Below are 24,263 nucleotides of genomic sequence, written 5' to 3' on the forward strand. Positions count from 1 at the left end.
TTACCGAGGTCGTATAGACCTATCCGCCTTTTGAGTGTGATGGGTAAAGTATTTGAGAGGGTACTACTGGTGGGAAGATTGGCGAGGGTTCTTGAAAGAAGAAGGTCGAGGGCTCAGTTCGGATTTGTGAAAGGATTGGGAATACAGGGTGCGTGGGTAAGAGTGAAACAGGTTGTGGAGTGGTCGGAAAAGAAGTACGTGTTGGGAATTTTTGTTGATTTTACAGGAGCGTTTGATAATCTGAGCTGGAATGCGGTGTTGAGTAAATTGATGGAAGTTGGGCGTAAGGAGATCAAAGTTTGGGCGAGTTATTTTAGAGATCGGAAAGTGTGTGTGGTAGAAGGGGTAAATGAGGTAGAAAGGATCTATCTGTGGACCGGCGGTTTGGAACATGATGATGGATGGGTGGTTCGGAGAGATTGGAAGAAGGGGGATATCGTGTGTGGCGTATGCGGATGATCTGTTGTGTATGATTGAGGCGGATAATAGAACGGAGATTGAAGATGCGGGAACAGAAGTGATGGAAATGGTGATTGCTTGAGGGAATGGAGTGGTTGTCGAGATCTCCAGGGAGAAAACGGTTATGATGCTGCTGAAGGGATCGTTGTCTAAGTCGAGACCGCCGAAGTTGAGGGTTCAGGAAAAGCGTGTGAAGTATGTGAAAGAGGTGAAGTATTTGGGTATAAGTGTTAGTGAGTGTATGAATTTTAGGCCGCAAGTCGAGAGTCTGAGAGGTAGGGTGATCGGAGTGTTGGGGAAATTGAGGCGTGTATTGAGGAAAGAATGAGGTCTGGATAAACAAACGGTACGAGTGATATATAAAGGATTGGTGGTTGCGTGTGCTTCGTTTGGTGTGGGGCTATGGTGTGATGTGCTGAGGTTTGGGTATGCGAGGGAGTTGGTGAACAGGTGTCAAAAGAGCGTATTGTATGGGTGCATGGTGTTTTGTAGGACAGTAAATATGGATGCAATGCAAGTGTCGATGGGAGAGTTACCGTGGGATTCGGAATTTTTGAGGAAGGAAGTGATGTTTAGGGCGAAAAGGGGAGTGAGTTTAGGAGAATTGGGATGGCTGCAGATTAGGCTGGAAGAGGGAGAGAATCTGGAGAAAAAGGGTGTGTTGGATGCGAAACTGTGGGAGATCTGGCAAAGAAGATGGGATATGAGCGAAAAGGGTAGAGTGACTCATGATTTTGTTCCGAGTGTGAGATACGCGAGTGAGAATGTTTGGTTTGAGCCAGGAATGTTTGAGCTGTTTTTGTTGCCAGGGCATGGGAGTATGAATGAGTTTTTGAATAAACCAGGACTGAGTGATACGGATCTGTGTGGTTGCGGTAGGATAGAGAATGTTTGGCATATTGTATTCGAGTGTGGATTGTATTATGAAGAAAGAAGGAGTTGTGAATGGTCAGGATGGATTGGGGAAGAGGAAAGACGATTTGAGAGGTTCTTGGAATCAAAGGAGATGTATGAGAGATCAATGGGATTTGCGGAAAGGGTGTTTAAGAAAAGGAGAAGGATGAGAGAGGGTGTGACGGAGTGAGGTACGGGGGTGCGGGTGAAGAAGGATGAGAGAATGAAGGAAGAGTGAAGTCGGTGCCGGTGAGGTATTAAAATACAAGTACCGGCACTATAATATAAATGAAATGTGTGTGTACATAATCAAAGGTGACTTGCCACATTATTGGAGCCAACTTGAATGGTGAAATGTACCAAGACATTTTGGAAAATGAACAGTCAACATTACCTGAAAACTTGAGCTTAGAAGTACGACAAAATATGTGAGTTCAACATGATGGTTGTCCAGCACATTATTCGATTGTAGTTCAATGGTCACTGGATCGGTAGACCTGTTCCGGTAACTTAGCCTGCAGGTCACCAGATCTTAGTTCACCAGATTTCTTTGTGTCGGGCTATTTCAAAGACAAAGTTTACAAACAAGAACCAACAACACGTGAGAATATGATTAAGCGAGTTACTTTAAATGAAAGATCATAAGGCGAGGGGACTCATGTAAAATAAGTACCCTGATAAGTGAAACGCAAAGAGACTTACATAATTCAATTAGTCGGATAGGTGATAGGCGAGAGAGTTCACCTAAATCAAGCACCCTGAGAGCAGGTGTGGATCCAGGGGGGGTGGGACAATTTACTTTATTTTTACCAATTTAAAAATTTTGAAATCGCATTTTATTTTGTAAATACACAATACGTATAACGAACAAAAAATGTCACTTTACCCATGTTATGTGAAAAAGAGTATACTAGCTAAAATTTTATATTTTTTTTTGTTTAGGACGAATTTCTGGGAGATAGGTAAAATCGCACAAAAATTATTGCCCCCTTCCCCCCAAACGAAATCCCGTATCCGCTTCTGCCTGAGAGATGAGAGGACTCACCTAAATCAAACCTAAGGCAAGGGGACTTACGTTAATCGAGCACTCCGACGGGGATAGAAAACTACTTTGTCCACATCATTGTGCCTGGGCTAAAGTAATTTATTCGCCAGCCATTTAGGTAACAATTTAAAAGTTATTCAAAATTTACAACATGAATAAACTTTGAATTTCGAGCATTTACATAAAACGTGGTGTTTTTATTGCTAACGCATTGCAGAATAGTATGCATTGGTTCTCAGCAGGAGAAATCGAACAAATTTGAATTTCGTCAATTCAGCGCCATTTATCACGAATCGAAAAAAATATTTTAGACAAATCAAACATATTTTTAGCCGTAGACTCCGAATCTGCAATAAAAAATAACAGTTCCCATTTAAGGTTTCGAAGTTATCCCCTGTCCCATTAAGGAAAGGGGGCTAATTTTAGCACTAATGGCATGATTAAATTTTGATTCTGAACATTTTTTTGCAGAGTGCTTAATATTCGATATATTTGAAAGTTTCAAATTCAAAAAATCACCCTGTATAAATAATCTAAAATGTTAAAGTTATACTTAGTTCTAACTTTAAAATCTCGGCCATTTGTGCGAACATCTAATCCGATCGTCGTGATACCAAGTGACTTTTAACAAAAATTTGGTAAAATATTAATGTACTTTCTCAGATCATTGCCTTATAATTAGAGAGATGCAAAAATAGTTCAAGGACGCGGTTATAACTCCCACTCCTAATTATCATTGCCACTTCAGTGTCGCGCGGCGAAATGCAAGATTTAACATACATATAATGACCGAACATGCACCGACGGGCGAAGCGAAGCAATAACAGCGGACGCTGCTGACGGAAAATGGTGGGAGGTGCCTGGCCTAAAACTGCATCTCCTTACTTATAATATTCTGATTTCTCCAAGGATCTTGGAGAAGTAAATTTATCTGTATATTTTGCCATACATTTTGACTACAGTCGAGTACTGAATTGCGAGATACACCTTTGGGGTCGATATTTTCCACTCGCACGCAATAAGATCAAGAACGATAGTGTTAGATAGTAAAGAAAAATCAAATATGCAAACATCTAACTGATGGCAAACAAAGGTAAAAAAAAATTATTTCATTTATTACTATTAGACAGTCGTTATCATTAGTAAGATATCTTACAATTAGACTGGTGATCGAGTCAACCAATCATCTCAAAACAATTGGTGATATAAATCTGGGGTGACGGAAAATTTATCGAACCACAAATTATCAAAAACAAAATATCGAATACATTTTATCGAAAAACAAAACATCGAAATTGCAATCTATCGAAAAACAAGTTGTCGAAAGTACAATTTATCGAAACACAAATTATCGAAAGAACAAAATAGCGAAACATACTTAATTTACTGAAACCACAAAATATCGAATACAAATTATAGAAGATGCAAAATTTCGAATTAATGAACAAGAAAGCAACATTTTTCAAATAGTTAATAAGAAACTCTTCTTTATCTTCATTTTCCTCTCGAAATCGACGATCACTTGCAATCTTTTATTTTTGTCTTTATACTTTTTTCTTTGCGGTTCTTGATTCCCGGCGTTGCACTGATTGAACCAAAATTCTGTAAGCGACTGTTTCCGCAAAAGTCTCTCCAAAAATTTCCACATCGATTTTTTTTGGCGTGGAACTGATTATGCAGGGTTCTGTGCCAGGCTTCAACAAAATTGTTGGTATTTGGATAATGTTCGATGATTGAATCAAAAAAGTTCCAGAGAATGTGCTTAAATTTAGGATTCTTCCTCGGCATCCTTCGGCCAACCCAAGTGTTCTCAAAATATGTAATGATTGATTGGGCTTCTTCTGGGATGTCGGCTGTAGCGCAAACTATTTCGAAAGTCTTAAAAACGTGCTCTACTAGGACTAAGGCGATTGTCATTATGGTTTTTACGAACGACTGAAAATCTCTGTCGCCGTCATATCGGGCTTGTTGACCCCCGGTTTGCAGCTGCCTCCTCATGCACTGACGAAAGTGAAAATAACAGCCATGATTTGTGGCCGATGGAAATAAAAGCCTCCGCGACTTCCAACTTTGCTGGGTTTCCCTCGTGATTATGCACAACATTCAAAGTTATTCCACCATGGCTCTTAATGGTTGCACGCCCCTTGCATTTATTAACCCATTGGTCACATTTCCAAGATTCTGCACTGTCTGTTCGCTCATCGTTGGTGTAGAAAAAGCCCCCACAATACAGTTTTTTTCTATTTCTGTTAGTTTCCACAAATTTAAAATCCATCGTTGCTATTTTTAAAAATTTTTTGATTAATGGAATTGTCAGCACTAACGTAGGGTTTCTTGGGTGTTTGCATTTTTTTAAATTTATTTTCGGTAATTTGTGCTTTGGATAATTTGTTTTTCGGTATTTTGTAGTTTGGATAATTTGTGCTTCGATAAATTATGTTTCGATAATTTGGGTTTCGATAAATTGTCTTTCGATAACTTGTGTTTCGATCATTTGTCTTTTCGATAATTTGTGTTCGATAAATTGTACTTTCGACAACTTGTGTTTCGATAAATTGCACTTTCTATGATTTGTTTTTCGATAAAATGTATTCGATATTTTGTTTTCGATAATTTGTGTTTCGTTAAATTTTCTGGCACCCATAAATCTGTATGTATGTAAATTGGAATAGGTACACGTTTTTATGGCAATAGTAGTTAAATTAGGCGCTAATTACCAAATTATTAAAGTAGGCATGAAAGCTGCTTGATGAGAAAGCACTAGTATTTAGTTACTGAAAGATGTCTAGTTTTAATTGATGATATATTTTGTGACGTCCTCCTCAAAAGAACGCCCACGGCCTGACTCCTCCGTCGGTGCGGGGTGGTGGGTCGATCAAAGGTGGATCAAATTCGAAACTAGGGCGCCAGCATGCCCCAACAGGGCATACAGAAAAAAACAACAGGAAAGTAAAGAAAGAAAGAAGAGTATAAGAAAGAGATGAAAGGGAAGAAAGTGGAAAAAGAGAGGGAAAAAGCAACGAACACCCGGGCCAGACTTAATTAGTATAATAAAATGCGATGTAGAGAAAAATGTAACTAAAAAAATAATTCAATCGCGTCATCAACGGCTTGGTTGAAACGGCGGCGACTCTAGGGTGTTGGTGACGGGTGACGGTTTAAACAACCCGCCCACGCGAAAACCCTCCCGGAGCTCTCCCGGACGGCCTGTGCACACTCCCCCGCGACTCCCCGAATTGGTACCAATCTCGGGTGATCGACTGACGCGTCCCTGTCGCGGTGATGGCTCTGGACCTCCGTCTCTCCGCGTTCTGTCGGGGGCTGCCTGTGCCTTTCCTGGATTCCGCGCAACCAGGGTGTCTCGCAGACTCTTGAAGGTGACGACAACAGGAATACGACGAAAAAAAAAGAAGAAAAAACCTGCGTCGAAAGGGGACGTTATCCCTTGTTGGATTTTTATAGTTTATAGGCAATCTTTTTTCCTTCGGCACCGATTTTCTCTCGCCTCCTCAAAATGGCGTCGTCTTTCGTACCGACTTATCACCTACACTCTTTTTTTATTTCTCCCCCTTGGCGTCGCTTCCGCCTAGCCGCGCACCGCGCATTTTAAACGTTACAATTTATGTATGGTCACAGATGCTGAAAAGTGTGTAGCCTAATCAAGAGGATTGCCGAACATCCTGCTCGCGATGTGGTACCATGGAGGTCATGAAGTGTCAGCACAAACCGACAGTAGGTATAGTTGGCTGACACTGCAGGGGCTTCGTGGGTTTGGCGAGAGCAGGTGGACACGGTAGTCGAGTTGTAACGAGGCTGGAGTGAAAAGATAAAAGTGACTTGTGACATACCTCCCACAGGAAGAATGTAAATATTTTACCTGCATCTGTTTGTATATTTGGATCTTGTGTATTAAAAACTTAAAGCACGAATTGGGCTTTTAACCACGCTCTGCCAACCCCCCAAACACCTCATTCTTGATAGTATACACCCATAATAGGTACACATTTTTCGTAATCCCATAGTGTTATTTGAATTTTATTTCATACTGCATCGTAACACTCATGTTTAAATTAATAATTTGGGTCCGGAAAATGACACTCTACGGTATCATGTCGGGTAAAAACCTTTACCGGAGTCAAATGAAATAAATCAGTAATAATCAAAACTACAGCTGATTTCCCAAAAAACGAAAAAAATGACAGTGACATGAACGTCGTACTCCCATTACTTTTCAATATCTGGTTGACCGAGCGTCACTCGGCTTGTTTGGTAGTATTAGATCAGATTAGGACAGATAAATATGCGTATAGTATGCATTTTGAAGTACACGCGCTATTTAAAAATACACATTAAAAAAGAAATTCCATAAGCAGTCTTTGTTTTAAACACTGATGAGTGACATGTAGAGTTTAAAGAATAATATCTGGTTGACCGAGTTTCACTCGGCTCGTTTGGTAGTATTAGATCAGATTAGGACAGATAAATATGCGTATAGTATGCATTTTGAAGTACACGCGCTACTTAAAAATACACATTAAAAAAGAAATTCCATAAGCAGTCTTTGTTTTAAACACTGATAAGTGACATGTAGAGATTAAAGAACAGAAAACTGGAATTATTGTTTGACATCTCATTTGTTACCCAAGTTTTCTCTCTGTCGTTTTTTTTTCCTAGTTCTCTCTCGACTCTAGAAAAAGGTCACAACCACATTCTTACTGCCAGAAGAGTTTCGCCTCTGGTGTGGTTAACATACTGAGTTACCGTGCTCTTTTGTGTTATTCCTAATTTCTCAATCTCAACCCTGCTCCCGAAGATGCCATTTACGAAAGTGTGCGAAACGTTGAGCCCAAAAACTCAAATAACACGGTCCTATCCCGGAAAACGATCACATATTGACTCCGACCGTGGAACCTCCGAAATAAATGCTTGACAACATAACCTCAATTCAACGCACTTTCGTGTGTCTTTTATCCGCTCACTGTTTAGTTTTCCGTAAATTTTCTCACCTCAGAAGGTGAATTTTAACGTCCTCTACACAGTGGAGTATGTTTCGGTACGTACAATAGGCATGTAATGGAATGAGTAAGTTTGAATCCTTTAGTCAGCAAATGCTTGTCCATTACAAGGAACTAGGTCATCAATAGTGTATAAAAGTGTAAGTGATAGCTAAAACAAGGAAGTGTTAAGTCTGGGTTTGTAGTGGTAATATGGATAAATAAATGGATAATAAATATGTAGTGGTGTTATTAACCAACCACCGTCGTGACTATTAGAGAGGACATCACATGGCGACCCTGCCAATCGGAAGAAAGAGAAAAAAAAAAGTGTGTTAATACGGCAGTACTACTGCTATTGTTAAAATGGCTAGAATAGAAGATCATGCAAGACGTTGTGAGAGCCAAAGTCAAGAGGTCGTATAGGAGAAGGAGAAACAGCGATACCATCGGAGAAGAAGATGTCTGCGTCGGAATCCCGTTCCAATGGACTCCACCAGTGTGTGATTGTGAAGTGCGGGAGTGAGAAAAAAAAAGGCCTGTAAATAGTTTTTCTCCCAAGTGTAGTAGTGTAAATGACCAGTTTAGACGAACTCAAAAGTCTACAGATAGAAGTAAGCCTATTCAGAAGAAACTTGAAGAAGGACAATATCACAAGACGTCGGGATGTGCAGGTACTTTAGTGTAAAAGTGAGAAACTCAAAGAATTGCGGCAGAAATTTATAGTTGCTAAGAATAATTTTAACAGTCAAGTGCATGTTTTAGATGTGTTAAATAAGGCAAAACGCATTGTCTCAGATTTAGAAGTAAGGTTAGAAGAAGGTGAATTAATTTTAAGTAGTAGGGTAGCACGATTAGGGCAAACTGAAGCAGCTTCTGACTCGGCTGAGAGTTCTGATAGCTCCGATAGTGTTAATTCTGCGGGCGTAAATTTTAAAATGACAGAGAAATTCGATTTAAAAACAGCGGCTAGTTTGCTGCCTGTTATGGACGGTTCGGAGAGAGCTACAAAGCAATTAATCGACGGCATTGAGATGTATGATAGTATGCTGGACGATAATGGGAAACAACTTTTAACTACGTACGTTTTAAAGACGCGGTTATCGGAAAGTGCGAAAATTCGGTTGAAATCCAGCTACGCGACAAATTGTCTTTTAATCGCAGATATAAGAAACTATTTACTAACAAAAAAGTCTCCAGCGTCATTATCTGTTCGGTTAAGTAAAGCAAAACAGTACTCCAAATCTGTGGAGGAATTTGGTAGATCGATCGAGGAACTATTAGTAGACCTGACGATAACTCAGGCCGATGGCAACCGACAGGCATTAGAAATTTTAAGACAATCCAACGAAAAAATTGCTATAAACGCTTTCGCAAACGGATTACAAAATTTTGAGTTAAGAACAATAATAAAAGCTAGGAACTATGAAAAATTAAGTGACGCGATAAGAGGCGCGAAGGATGAAGAAACACCAAAATCGGAAACATCATGTCAAATACACCGTTTACATAAACAAAATTATAATTGGAATTACAATCGCGGTAATCATACTTTCAGAGGTACAACAAATAATTTCAGAGGTAAAGCCAATAATTTTAGAGGTACAACAAGAAATTTCAGAGGTTCAACAAGTAATTTTAGAGAATCAGCAAATAACTTCAGAGGTTATGATAGAAGGTACACTAGAGATAATAGTAGGCGGAATCAATCAGCGTTTCGTATGAATGCATCAGTTAAACGAGAAGTTGAAAGAGAAAATTCGGAAAATCAGTTTTTTCGAGTCTAAAATTGTTGATAGTGAAACTAATGATACAATAGTGTTAAGTATGAATGCAGTGAATTTTGTGCGAGTAAATTATCGAGGGAAAGAATTAAAATTTTTGCTAGATACAGGTGCAACAGTTAGTGTAATTTTTCAAAATTCAATTGCGCAAGATGAGGTTATTGATCAAACACGGAAAATCAAAATACACGGTATTGCTGGTTCGACAGTTTCGCAAGGTTCGGTACAATTATTGCTTAGTTTTAATAATGTTGAAATGCAACAGGAATTTTTGTTGATGAGGGAGTTTGAATGTGGAATGAATGGTGTAATCGGTGCTGACTTTTTCATAAAACATGATGCAATTATCAATTACGAAAAGAATGAATTTTCCTTTTGGAGTAATGACCGGAAAATTTTTATTCCAATTGAATCGCAATGCGAATTTTATACAGAAATTCCAAGCAGATGCGAAATTATCAAATATTGTTATGTCGAGAATAATGACGACTATGTAGTCCTTCCTGATGAAATATGCGAAGGAGTTTACATAGCCGGAAGTATAGTCTGCGCTAGAGATAACTTGATACCTGTGAAAATATTAAACGTTAGAGACGCTAATGTTAAACTGAAAAATTTTCGACCAAAATTAGAGAAAGCAACCAATTATCACATTTGTGAAGCAAAAGAAACTATGCAATCGGTTTCGCGGGTTGACGAAATTTAGGTTAATTTTGGAAGAGTATGATTTTGATGTTGTATATATAAAAGGTAAAGATAATGTAACAGCGGATGCCTTATCAAGAATAGAAATTAGTTCTAATGAAATCAAATCAATGAGTCACCGAGTTTTTTGTACAATGAATGTATTAACAAGAGCACAAAGTAAAGCTGAAAGTAAGACCTGCGAGAACAATGAATCAGTTTCATCCGAAAGGACTGATCACCCTGGCGTGGTGGAATTGATAAAACAACCTGAAAATTTTTTCGAGTTGCGTCCTATTTATAAAACCGAATTTGACAGAATACTTGCAAGTAAAACAAAAAGGTCCAACACGTGTTCTATTTATAAAAGTCATAATTTAATTGTCGACAATGAATCAGATATTATTTATATGAAATGGGATATTCGATCGGCGTCAGCACTAAGTGAGACGTTGAGAGTACTCAAAGGTATTGTTATGAAATATAAGATTCCGGAACTAGTAGTAATTAAAAATAAAAGAGATGCATCATCATCATTTCTGCGTGAAATAATGACTAGAGTTAACGAAGTAAGGTTCAGAAATTTAAAAATAAGCGTAATTAAAGACGTTCAAAGAATAGATGACTTAGAAGCGAGACAAATAATTCTTAACGACTTTCATATATTGCCTACAGGAGGTCACGCCGGTATAAACCGAATGTATAACAATATAAGGAAGTATTTTTTTTGGACAAAATTACGGAAAGACGTTGAGGAATTTGTAAAGAAATGTGATTCTTGTCAGAGGTATAAGCATGGAAAACACAATTTAGAACCAATGGCGATTACAACAACAGCCAATTCGGCATTTCAGAAAATCTTTTTAGATATAGTAGGACCTTTAGAGCAAGATGTTCAGAATAATCGGTACATATTAACAATACAGTGTGAATTGAGTAAGTTTGTTGAAGCGTATCCAATACCAAATAAAGAAGCCGTTACCGTAGCAGAGTCATTCGTTCAAAATTTTATTTTAAGGTATGGCATTCCACAAGAAATTGTTACAGATCAAGGTACAGAATTCTTATCGTCAACTTTCAAAGAGGCTTGTAAAGTATTAGGAATAAAACAATTGAATTCGACAGCGTATCACCACGAAACGTTAGGTGCGTTAGAAAATTCCCACAAACACTTAGGTGCGTATTTAAGAATACAAGTGGCAAAACATCCAAATAGTTGGAGTTCATGGGTTTCATTCTGGTGTTTTTCGTACAACAATAGCGTGCATAGCGAAACACGTTACACACCGTTCGAATTAGTATTTGGGCAAACGTGTCGACTGCCATCGAATGTGCTTACTCGGACGGATCCTCTGTATAGTTTCGACGATTATCCATTACAGTTAAAATATAGACTTCAGACCGCATGTAATGACGCTAGAAACAACTTGCTTTTGTCAAAAGAAAAAAGGAAAAAATTGTACGATAGTCAAATTTCAAAAATTGTAAGATATCCAACTGGTTCGAAAATTATGTTACGAAACAATGTAGGAAATAAGAGTGAGCCAGTGTATAAAGGACCATATACTGTAGTTGTAGACAAAGCACCAAATATTGTAATTAATATAGGTAATAAGTTAATAGAAGTACATAAGAATAGAGTTAAGAAGTATCATGAATAATGTAAGGAAAAATTTTTTTTTTTGAAACGTGAGAACACGGAAAAAAAAATTTTTCTCCCGACCGGGGGAGGTGTAATGGAATGAGTAAGTTTGAATCCTTTAGTCAGCAAATGCTTGTCCATTACAAGGAACTAGGTCATCAATAGTGTATAAAAGTGTAAGTGATAGCTAAAACAAGGAAGTGTTAAGTCTGGGTTTGTAGTGGTAATATGGATAAATAAATGGATAATAAATATGTAGTGGTGTTATTAACCAACCACCGTCGTGACTATTAGAGAGGACATCACAAAATGCTTGACAACATAACCTCAATTCAACGCACTTTCGTGTGTCTTTTATCCGCTCACTGTTTAGTTTTCCGTAAATTTTCTCACCTCAGAAGGTGAATTTTAACGTCCTCTACACAGTGGAGTATGTTTCGGTACGTACAATAGGCATCTTGCACGTTTTTGAGTAAAGCCAGAAAATCATTCAGCAGAACTCATAAAACAAGGGTATTGTTGTAAAAAGTGCATGGGATTATTCATAGTGTAGCAATAAATTATTAAAAATTAATATTTAAATCACGCGCACTTTTGGGCGTGACGTCATAAGCCATACATTGTTGCCAAGTCGAGGATGTTTCCGTATTAATATAGGGACTTTTTATGGTCGGCTGTACTGTCAAGTGCGGTTCTGCCAAAAAACAGCGTTGGACAAATAGCGCGCGATTAAAAAACTGCGACAAAACAGCGCCGAGACAAAAAAGCGCTGTAAAAAATGGCGTAGGATAATATCGTTTAGAGTCTAAAGGGCGCTAGGACAAATTAGCACGCGACAAAATAATCTGCGACAATTAATAGTTACCTATTAATTGTATTATGTATTGTCTTATTACTATTAGGCATATAGAACACGTCAGAAAAGGGTAGACAAGCGAGAATGATGTCCTGATGTGAATATTAATATGAATATTGACGTAAATGTTAAAAATTACCTTTGCTAGCCCAATAAAACGTCTCAAAACAGTAATACTATAGCCTCCAAATAGATCGGTTATGAATAAACCACACAAAATCAACTCAACTTTATTTCAGAACTAGAAACAGACTATTCAAAAATTGAACAAACAATAAACGATTAAAGTGATAAGTTTAACGCCACAGATTTCAAATAGTTTTCAACATTTGCAAATGAGTACTCCGAAACCAATAGGTTCAACCGCTTTCTCAGCTGAACATATTTACAGTTGGCCAATTCTCAAACTCTTATTCCCGATCTGTACCTCGCCATATGCACTTTGTTCCCTGTCTAATAAGCTTATACATAGATTTGAGGGTGTTGGCAATCCAAAGAGTGTTTGAAAGAGTTGGGCCAAGCTTCTAACTAGTTGTTCGTCCTTGGTCCGTTAACATTCGATCAAACATATCCCAGACGTTGATATCGTACCTAGACCTCAAATTATGCATTCGTTTTCCGACGTAAGTTTTCTCCCAATATTCTACTAAAGGTAGCAGTTCATGAGGAAAATTTTCATCGATAATCTCCAACGCAAACTGCAAGTCCCTTTCAGGTACAAATGCGAGAGCAAGCAACATCTTACATCCTATTCTGACTTCGCTGTTGTTCCGTTAGATGGGTTTGCTGAATTCTTCGCCATAAATTTTGGCTTAGATGAAAAAACCGCCGACGGTTCATGCTTGCCCGAAACACCTTCTGACTGCACTCAAAGATGCTATTTCGAAGTCCACCAAAACTGTTTCTGGGCCCAAGTTTGGTTCGACTTCCAGTATGCTTTCGAAAAATTTCATGTAAGTTTGTTCTTGCTTGTTGGGCAATAGACCGAATATCACAGGAATCGCTTTTCCGTCTATTATTACGTGCATGGTAAATAATTATTGAAATAATGGAGGCGAGGTCTTGAATATACCGTCGATCGCCCAAGTCTGTGTCTAAGAGCAGAAAATTTTCACCTCTTACCAGAGCTTCTCGAGTCGTATGTCGGTAAGAGGACTGCGGCTTCTTCGAAAGTACCTCTGATAGAGGTTTGAATTATCTGCCTTGGTTTTGGAAGTTTCTGCCAATTCCCTCATAGATTGCCTCGCTCTTCCGACTTCTCTCTTCGCCGAATCTGAGCCGTGACTATGAGCCGTTGTTGAAGTCGGTTCACTTGAATTTTCTGACACTAGCAATCTCCCTTTCCATCCTTCTTGAGAACACCTCCAAGGAACGGAATGGATGTTCTCTTGTCTGTGCGGTAGCGGTAACCACCATAAAACAATATTCTTCCACCTTTTTGTGATTTCGCAAATTCCATGACGGGCGTTTGAAAATTTGACAAAATGAGAAAAACTTTGGATTGGCACAAACCTAATATTCGTTCGCAAAACTCCCGCACTGTCAGAATGACATTCTGTTGGTATGAGAAATAATCCCCTAAAAGATTTTTAAGTTTATATGATTACCGCCTTGAATTTCAAATTTTCAAAATTAATGAATGAAAAATCAAATGTTTATTAACTATTTTACCTTTTTGAGTTGCTGAAGTGTTCAATGTGTTTAAAGAACTTGTCAGTAATTCAAACAAATTGTAGCACCAGAAGTGTAGAAGTGCACAGTAAGATCAAAAATATATATTATTCAAAAAAAGCTTTCGTTGTCGTTCGTGTGTCATACTCTTTCTTTACTTGAATTGATAAAAATCTTCAATTAATGTGCTTTTGACATTTTTATTTGACAAGTTATTTTTAGTTACTAATTTGTCACTAGATTGCAATTTTGCAACATATTGTACAGGTTTTTCGCATCTCACCACTGAGTACACTCAGGTCATTTTTTCCAAATCTGACACTGACAGTGCGGGAGTTTTGCGAACGGATATTACTACAAAGCTAAAAATGCTGCCCTATTTCATGGCGCAATAAAATGTCCCAGTGCTATTTAATCGCGTGCTGCTTTGTCTCGGCGTTTTTTTTTCCCATATGATTTAATTACTGGGCTTTTTTGTCTCGGCGCTCTTTTGTCGCGGTTTTTTTAGTCGCGCGTTATTTTGTCCAACGCTCTTTTTTGGCAGAGCCGACATCGTAAAATATTATACAATTATAAGAGGTTATGTATGACACGTACATAACCTCAAGTTATGTACGCGTCATTGAAGAACAAGTTCTTCAATGTTGCCATGTTCAGCACTGATATGATTGGACTATGGCTTATGACGTCAGAGACCAGGTTCCGCCTTTAAAATAAAACTCAAGAATTAAGACTGGATATTTTTTACAATTTTTTTTTTCAACTTTTGTTGAGGACTTTAGGTTCTATATTACATAGGGAACACTTGCACCAATTTTTATTAAAATTGGCAGTTGAGTGCAAGTACCCTATTGAAGATAAAAAGGTACGTCAAACGTACTGTCAGACTGTCACCCAAACTTCTCTTATAAAACAATCTCGTGTTCGTGTAGTGTCATCTGATGTTGCCTAGCAACAAATATAATTCACTGCCTGAAAATTGCTGAGAATGCATGAAGCTGTAATTTTCAGAAGAGAGAGTTGGTACTCCCTGTTTTTGCCGTGAGGTTTGTCAACTTTATGACAGATTTGTTTAAGGTTATGTGGCAATGAATTCAGTGGCGTGACAAGAGAACTGGGGGTTGATTGTCGAACTCACCTGAATCAGTTGTGGATACGAAAGTTACCTTCTTGCAAAGTTGCAAACAGTTTTAACGTTTGTACGAATCGCCTCGGTCGATGCGCACCCAATACCTTATTGCTACTCACATATTAGGAAACACAATCGAACAAATCTAAAATTCGAAACTTCAAATCTGAAAAGTAATATTTTTTACCAAAAAAAAGACGCCACTGAGTTTTGAAATTTGAAACTTGAAACTTAAAATCTAGCAGTTAATATTTTTATACAACTTAATAAACCAAATTATTCAAGTTCATGTTTACCAACTCTCTCAATCAATTTTGATGACCCTGTATGATCAATAGATTTTTTGACCCAAAAAACCCCTAACCTGTAAATTTCATCGAAATCGTTAAAACCGTTTTCGAGAAACCCATTATATATATATATAGTTGTTATACCGCTTACACAGTCCCGACTCGCTATATCTAGTAAACGTTACCAGACCTTTTGAGACGTTACCAGACCCGGGTTCGGGTCTGATAACGTTTAACCATGTATATCGCCTTCTTGAGCCCAGTACAATTAAAAATTGAAATAAAAAAGTGGGTCTGGTAAAACTGTTGAACGTCAAATTTTATACAGAAATAGTTCATTCCCCTTTTCTGCAGAGGGCGTCGTGTCGCTTAGCTGTATATAATATCTGCCTGCATAAAATCGTCCACATCGGACCAACGTTACCAGATCCGTAAATCTGCAACACTGCATTCTAGCAGATCAGTTCAGTATTTAAGAAAATCATGAGTGCTTTTCTTATTCTACTTGTATCTGACTGCTTGCATTAAGTAAAAATATGTTATTTGAATTAATAAAGCATTTTTACAATGAATCGTTTGAGGAATGGCTAGTTTCATATTTTCTCGATGTTACATAACTCTTATTAGATCTAGAATATGAAAAATTATGTCTTTCATTGTCATTTGTCCGCCGTTCTTGTTAGAGACAATTTCCAAAATTATATACTATACAGATTATTTTGAAATTATAGATACAGTTTAGGATTATCGTGGAGACAGGGGTAAAATGCTAATTAACTAAATACATAATTCAGCCTTATGTTTAATAAAAATAATAAAGATAAGGTTTTTTAGTTTAAATATACCATATGTTCGAAAAAAAAAAGCCCGGGACCGTAGCTATCTTATTTTTTTGAATAGATCAAATTAAATCATTTTAAATGTATTGCGATCTTAATTGTAAAACTGATTTTTAACTTTCTTTTTTTTGTCTATGACATTCAACTTTTGTTTTTTAAATGACATCCTAGATATTTTTTTTAATTCTTGTGATTTTTTTTTCTGAATACATTGATGTACCATGTTTCGCATTTTGTTAAAAAGTTGTGGTAAAAATTAATTTAATTTTTTTAGCAAGGTAACTGTGACGGAAAAATGTACCAAAATTTTTGTTACATAGCAAGTTTAACACGGTTTATAACACTTATTAATGTATAGGAGTTTTAAATTTGAAAATTAAACTTCTATACGAAAACATTATTAACTCAAGACATTTTATTGCAAATATGATGTATTAAATTATTAATGTTTGAAAATATTAACGTATTATGTACACTATGATACATCAATAAATTTAGAAAAAATCTCTACATGAATCTTAAAAAAATATTCAGAGTGTCTGGTGTCATTTAAAAAACAAAAGTTCTATGTCGTAGATAAAAACAAATGAAAGTTAAAAATTATTTTTTTTAAATCAGATCGTTGTATTTATATTTAGTAGACGATATATGTCAATTTTTTGAAAAATATATAAAAATTATACAACATTTGACAATTAATTTCAGAAATTAGAAAACGACTCCGCAAAATTTTGCATAATTATGCCTTAGTGCTCATTCACAAAGGGCATAAAGCATAAGGTGTCATAAGCATTAATGCATATGAATTTATGTTTAGTGCTCTATGGTTGTATTCGTTCACAATGAGCATAAGTGCTCATTCACAATAGGCATAAAGCATAAGGATGTCCTAAGCATTATGCTCATTGTAAACGAATAGAAGCATAATAGAGCATTAAACATAAATTCTTATGCATTAATCCTTATGACATCCTTATGCTTTATGCCCATTGTGAATGAGCATTTATAGTTATAATGAACGTGGTCAGGTTAGGTCACCAAAGCGTTTAACTGAATGTAATTTGAAAAGTGCAAAATTGTATACTTCTGTAAGTGTAGTTTTTTTTTAATCCTCTCTTATTTTCAAATTCGCTATAATGATCTACGTATCCATATTTTACTTAATTTTTATTTGAAGATAGGAACTTGATTATATTCTAAATTAATTGATTCTCACTTAATATTAATTGACAGAAATCATTTTTTAACTACATCTAATTTGTACATCTATTGGTAGATTTCGACAACAATCTTTTTAGAGCAACATTTAGTTTTTATTCAATTTTTTTTTAATGAATATATTTGTCGGCAAATGTTTTATTTGTTTTATTTATTTCTGTTCGTTAGAATTTCGCATTTAGTTAATTTTTTACTTACTGAGCGTAAGTAAAGGAAGTATTGTAATCAAGTCCATCGGCCGACTCTCTACTTCTACGTTTTCTCGACCTTTTATTACCCCTACAGGACGACGAAATAGGTCTCCCATTTCCGTCTGTCCGTCTGTCTGCAGACCTGGATTTTTATTAGGCAGATAATCTCCGAAAGTACGGGGCGATTGTTGTCTAATTTTGTATTTACGAGTATATTAGGAATATCATGTAGATGGTAAAACCCTAACCAAAATTTGTCTAATCGTCCTCACCAACAATGTGATGACGTCACTTTAAAATTACACATAGTAAATGGGTTTTAAATTGTATGAAATAACATAGTCCTACACATGTAGTTTATGACTTCGTATTGAGTTTTATCCGAAAAGTGCAGAATTTTGGAAAAAAATCAAAATTATGAAACATCAAAATTTTGCGGTATAAATTTTATTCACATTTTTTGAATTTGCATAAACAGGATGACACAAAAAAATTATTGAATGCGTGATTTATTTTATTAATTTAATCAGGAACTGCAAAACCGAATGTTTTAAAATCATGGAGATGTTTAAGATTATCATAAACATAGTAAATCTTTGATCAGAATGTATTTGCTCATCCACCCTAAAAAACAATTGATGACATCACCTCAAAATTTTGCTACATAAATCCTATCTTAAATATGCAAAATATGATGACTTTATACTTGTGATTTATCACTGCATTAATATTTTTTAGATTTGGTTATACAGCTGTCTCAAAAAAATTAATGACTGAAAATTAGTATTTTCTTAAAATTCAAAAAATAACGCTTGGCAAACAGGTATCAAATTCCCGCAAGGGTGTCCAAAATGCGAGGATAGCAGTTTCTTGTTCCATAGTAACCTATCCTTTAATAATTTTTGGAATTATTTTCGCAATAATTTATCGGTTTGGCTAACCAGACGTATTTCGGAGATGAAATTTTGCATACAGTATTTATTTTTCATGTTTAATCAAGTGATGCAAATTAATTAAAGTTAATTATTTCAAAATTAAATTAAGGCATGGAAAATTTACTTTTTCAAGATAATGATTATTCTCACCGGTTCATATTAATCCTCATCTATCAAAATACCTACATTTCAAATTTCATAACAATCCGTTCAAAAATACCTGAGTTATTGTGCCCGAAAGTGTTACGTGGGACACCCGGTATACTTAGATGACAGACAATCTAGAGAAAGATGAAAGTCTTAAAATGTGTCTCAGCAAGCATAAGGATTATTTTGCAGAATTCATATGGTTCAGACAAAATATGTACTCGAACACTAAAAATGACACATGGACTTCACATGTACTAATTTCATTGTAGCGTTTGCCACGTTAAGTATTATTAAGGGATCGAGATCCTTCGAGGGGCCTGTAAATTTGCAAACGTTTTATGCATTGAGTTTTGACACTAAGATTACCGATAATTCATGAAATTATTTTTTTCTATTTAACAATATAGACAGAGACAAGCTTAAAATTGCAGAAAATTATAGAGAATTTTGTTGTGCTTCTAAAGCTGCCAGCTAGGCTTAAAAACATTTTTTGGTGATTCTGTCTCGAAATCATTCATTAATTACGGCTATTAATAAACGATTTATATATTAATGGGTTAATACAGCAATCAGATATACCCCCGCGCACTTGATGTGAAATTTTTTATTTAAATGTTATAAATATCATGAAATTTGAAACTGATTTTTAGCAGTTTCGTGTATGAAATTGCAATCACCGGAGAAGTATTGCAACCAACTCGTTTGTTAATAGGCGATTATTAATCGCCCTTATTAACAAGTATTGATTAAATAATTGCTATGGAGCATTGTAACTATTTTGAAGAGGGTCTTTTTAATACTAGTTTAGCGTTCTTAAATTTTTTAATTAATAATTTGAAATATTAAAGTTACTCTTAAAGAATATGCAATTTTAGATCTCTAAATCAATCTTAAAGTTTCTAACACATATTGTACCATTTTGTGGTAAAAATTTCGATTTTTTTAGGATGTTAATATTAAAAAATCTTAATTTGTGATTTATGTTATGTGTAAGAAAAGCTTAGATAACATATCATTTTTTTTTTACAAATCTGTAAGCCTAAGGTCAAATAAAAATTGCATTAATAAATCGCAAGTGTAAAATTATGTTATTTTATAAATTTTCTTAAAATTTTAGGTGGGAATAGGTGTCGAAATTTTGGTTGAACTAACTCGATAGACATGTACAACTAGTAAAAAGAAAATGCTACTAACGTCTATCAAACTTGCATATCTGTTAATAAAAAAATCGCCTTGGCGTTTATTTTATTAATGAGTTATCCGTTTGTCATGGCACTCATGGCGTCAAAAAGACAGGCAGATAAGATATATTTTTGGTTTTCCTTATTTTCTTTTGTGACACTTTTGCATATCCACTGGTTGTAAATCCAACTTTCAAGATACACAAGAAATTTTACAGATCAATACAATGTGAAGCGATTTTCCATAAATTTAATGTGGCAACAATGTCGGGATTGATAACGTCGGTTAACTGTGTTATTTATACTGAAATGGGACTGAGAAAGCTGTTGGACATAGTGGGTCTGGTAACGTTGGATGAATATGGTGTTAACTTTTTTTAAGGAATAATTTTACCCCTCTACTTTTTTTTAAGTTTGTTATTGCAAAAACCATTAAATTTATTATATTATACTCGGAAAAACAGCCGGGCTTGGTAACGTCTGTTTAATATGTTGGGTTTGGTAACGACGGTTGGATACGTATATATATATATACGTCAATAATAACTTTTGGCCTCGCGCCAGATTTAGGCAACAAGTAATGGGAGTATATGAAAACCACATCCTAGCCTCAAACCTGTCATATCAGTGTTCAAATTTGTATTTATGGTTGCATCATTTACAACAACCGAATGCTTGACACGTTGTAAAGTAGGTAAATATTTGGAGTTATAGTTTAAACTGTTTTCGAGTAAAAGAAAGAAAAAGTGGTATGAATCAGTTTATTCAGAAACAATTTTTTGGAATTAAAACAGCCACATAGAGGCTGAAGAAATTAAGATAATCAAAGAGAAAAGAAAACAACTTAAAACTAGGAAAGCTTACTTCGTAGTAAGTGCAATTATATTCTATGAACATTTAATACTATTATAAAACACCAAAGTAGATTATTCATATTTCTTATGAAGTTAGAGATTGCAATTATTAACAAAGTTGACAACGTATGGATAAAGTTAAATATATATCTTTTAGTCAAAAGAGGTGTCTGCATAATTTGTTACAGTGTGTTTGCAGGTATATTTGTACAATGCAGCAGCTGCTGCATTCACTATCCAAATGTAATGTATAAATAATGATTTGTCTGGTGTATGGTGCGGTCTTAAAATTAGGTATTTTTACTATATTTCAATTGGATAAATATTTTTACACATATTTGTAAATTCTCGTGCTTTGCCAGTTTTAGACGTTGGAATTTTAATTATTAGCGTATCGTTTTTGTCTTGAATGCCGTCATTATTTTTCAATTTATCCATTCCACATGCTCCTACAACTTCTAATAAAAAATAAACCTAAAACATAATGATTTATAGACAATGTGATTGACCTTGTTTGAGATCACCTTTAACATCGTGTACATTTAATCACGGGCTTCTGTTAAAAATTTTGGTAAGTCTTCTCTTGTAAATATATTTGATTTCTTAGCAATGTAACCTATATTTTTTGCTTGAAAACTTGGTGTACTTAGATATATCTATGCTGTTTTTTATTAACAGAGTTGACTTTAACTACGACTATGCAGCCCAAAGTGTTAAAGATTTCACAGAATTTGCTTTTTCAGCGAAATACTCGTATGCAATGAGGTGTTCTCCATATATTTTGCATGGTTGTTTCTGCGCCAAAAAAAAAAAATTCATACCGCTTTTCATAAACTGTGGCTGAGTTTTTAGGTAATAAATTTGATATATTATCTGCCAGTTTTTGCAAGTTCGGTCGAATGCATGTAAACTGCTTGTTATTATTGCTATCCATCTCTATTTTGCAATTGCTGCAGATCTTTCTGCAAGCAAAAATATTAAAAGTGCCGAAAAATAAGAGGTATGCTTCATACTTTCATTTAAAATGGGCATGTAAGCTAATAATCTGTTCTGTAATAATAATAAAAGCTTATTATAGGTTATGTAGATACAAGAAAATTGTTCAAATTCTTCCTTTCCGCATACTCCTACAACTTCGAATAAAAAATATACCTAAAACATTATGTTTTATAGACAATGTGATTGACCTTCTTTGAGATTACCTTTGACATTAGGTACATTAATCACGGGCCTCTGTTAAAAATTTTCGTAAGTTTTCTCTTGTAAATATATTTGGTTTCTGGGAAACATAACCTATATTTTTTGCTTGACAACTTGGTGTACTTAGATTATATCTACGCTGTTTTATATTAACAGAGTTGACTTTAACAACGACTATGTAGCCCAAAATGTTGATTTCACAGAATTTTCTTTTTCAGAGAAATACTCGTATGCAAAATGAGATATTCTCCATATAATGTTTTCCATGGTTGTTTCTGCACCGAACAAAAACTTATTACAGGTTATGTGGATACACATTGTTCGCTGCCATAGAATGTCGCTGCACTTCAAGAAATCCGCTGTTGCCATGCAAGGTTGCGACGTTGCGAGATTACGCGCAAATTTAGTTAATAAATTATATTTATAAAATTAATAAACCGGATGTGTTTCTAATAACTAATAAAAAGGGTTATCAAAGAGTATAGAATTACTGCTAAACCGAAAAACAATTTATAACCTTGTAAAATGTAATTGTGGAGGTAGATAATACTAATATGACAACACCGCATTTAATTTCTGTGCCGATTTTTGAACATAGAAAAAGCACATTACTGCGCGATTTCGAAAAAAGAAACATTACTATTTTTTAGCAGCTTTTAACCTCTCTTTTTATATTTCTCCAAGAAAGGCGTACATGTCAATTTTAAAATACCAGTTTAAGTTGGAGTAAGAAATTTACTTTTATGGTTGTGTGTACAGGCACTTCTACAATTAGCAGTACAAGTTTTTGTTAATCTCTTAAATTATTTTTCTACTTATGGAGCCAATCTGGATATTTGCTTAAGGGTGTGCTTTAAATTTTAGGAATTAATATCTTGGAACGTCATGCATCGTTTCCATACATTTTTGAGCTTGTTTTATTTTCTAATCACTTGGAATTTCATTTCCAAAAACAAAAATTGTACTTGAAATGATAGATATGAAGCTCATTATTCCGAAACATGTAATTATAAGATCAAATGTTACTATGCATGAAATGTATTATTTGATATAAAGTAACTTTTGATATCGCATTCTATAGATTTTTTTCATGGGTACTTTACAGTTAATAGTATCACCATGAAATTGTTTCTTAGATTTGTTTTTCTTTCTTCCGGTATTTGAATCACAATTTGATAATCTTAAAACAACGACAATTAATTTAACTTTAGCTTGAGTTGTGAACCTGAAAGTTGTTTTGTATGAATTTGTGTGACAAAAGTGTACTAAAGATGAAAATAATTACTTATACTCTTTTATAATCATTAATTACATTTGTAGCAATTTTTGGCCTCTCGTATTTTATATTATTTTATCCAAGAAACAAGCGAAATTTGAAAAACCAGTTTAATATTTTAATGGAGCAGTAATTATGAACCCAAATGTTGCTATGGATAAAAACTATTATTTGATTTAAATTAACTTTTGGAATCACAGTCTTTGGATTTTTTTCGTAGATACTCCACAGTAAACAACATAATTATAAATCTGTCCCTTTGATTTATTAATTTCTCAATCCGCCGATATTTGAAAGACGATTTGGTATTCTTAAAACAAGGGTTACTAATTTAATGTCCCCTTGGACTGTGAGCCTGAAAGTTGTTTTGTATGAATCCATATGGGGTCAAAGTGTACTAAAGATGAAAAGAATGACTTCGTTTATAGCAACTTTTGGCCTCTCGTGTTTAATATTTCTCCAAGAATGTTTTTAATTTTGTAAGATATTGGGCCAATAAAACATACACAGACAACATTATTTGCAATTCTTCCAACCACCTATGGATTCATAAAATATCAACTTTTGCATCTTTAATTGAAATATTGTTCAATTCTAATCTAAACCATGAAAACTATAATAAAGAACTTCAGTCCATAAAACAAATTGCAATAAATAATGACTTTAAAGTAAAATTAATCCACAATCTAATTGACAAAATAAGATACAAAATTAAAAAAAAAACAATGTTGCTCGTTGTTCAAAACGGACCATGATACTAAGGAAGACATAGGTAGATATTATTTTCTGGATTTTATTGAAACATTATCTTACAAAATTAAAAACATACTAAATAGAGTGAATAAAAATGTTAATATTTCATTTATAAAAATTAATTCAACCAGAAATCAGTTACTGAACAACAAAGATAAAATTACTTAACTAGATAAAGCCGGAGTCTATCAATTACAATTTGAATGTTGAGATTGTGC

The 24,263-nt window shown here is 35.0% G+C and overlaps 1 protein-coding gene and 1 long non-coding RNA gene across 14 annotated transcripts in view; both read right to left on the bottom strand.

Annotated features, from left to right (window-relative positions):
• Nucleotides 1-24,263, bottom strand: part of LOC135126608 (protein artichoke) — a 491,663-nt gene that overhangs the window by 198,142 nt on the left and 269,258 nt on the right. The window lies entirely within an intron of this gene.
• On the bottom strand, nt 20,710-23,074 carry LOC135126611 (uncharacterized). The gene is made up of 3 exons (XR_010280089.1): nt 22,019-23,074; nt 21,638-21,968; nt 20,710-21,290 (listed from the first exon to the last, which is right to left on the bottom strand). It is a non-coding gene; the product is annotated as an uncharacterized LOC135126611 (long non-coding RNA).

The sequence above is a fragment of the Zophobas morio genome, unplaced genomic scaffold (genome assembly GCF_036711695.1).
Source record: "Zophobas morio isolate AGI-343-1 ecotype UQ-CSIRO unplaced genomic scaffold, CSIRO_AGI_Zmor_V1 ptg000011l, whole genome shotgun sequence".
NCBI lineage: Eukaryota > Metazoa > Arthropoda > Insecta > Coleoptera > Tenebrionidae > Zophobas > Zophobas morio.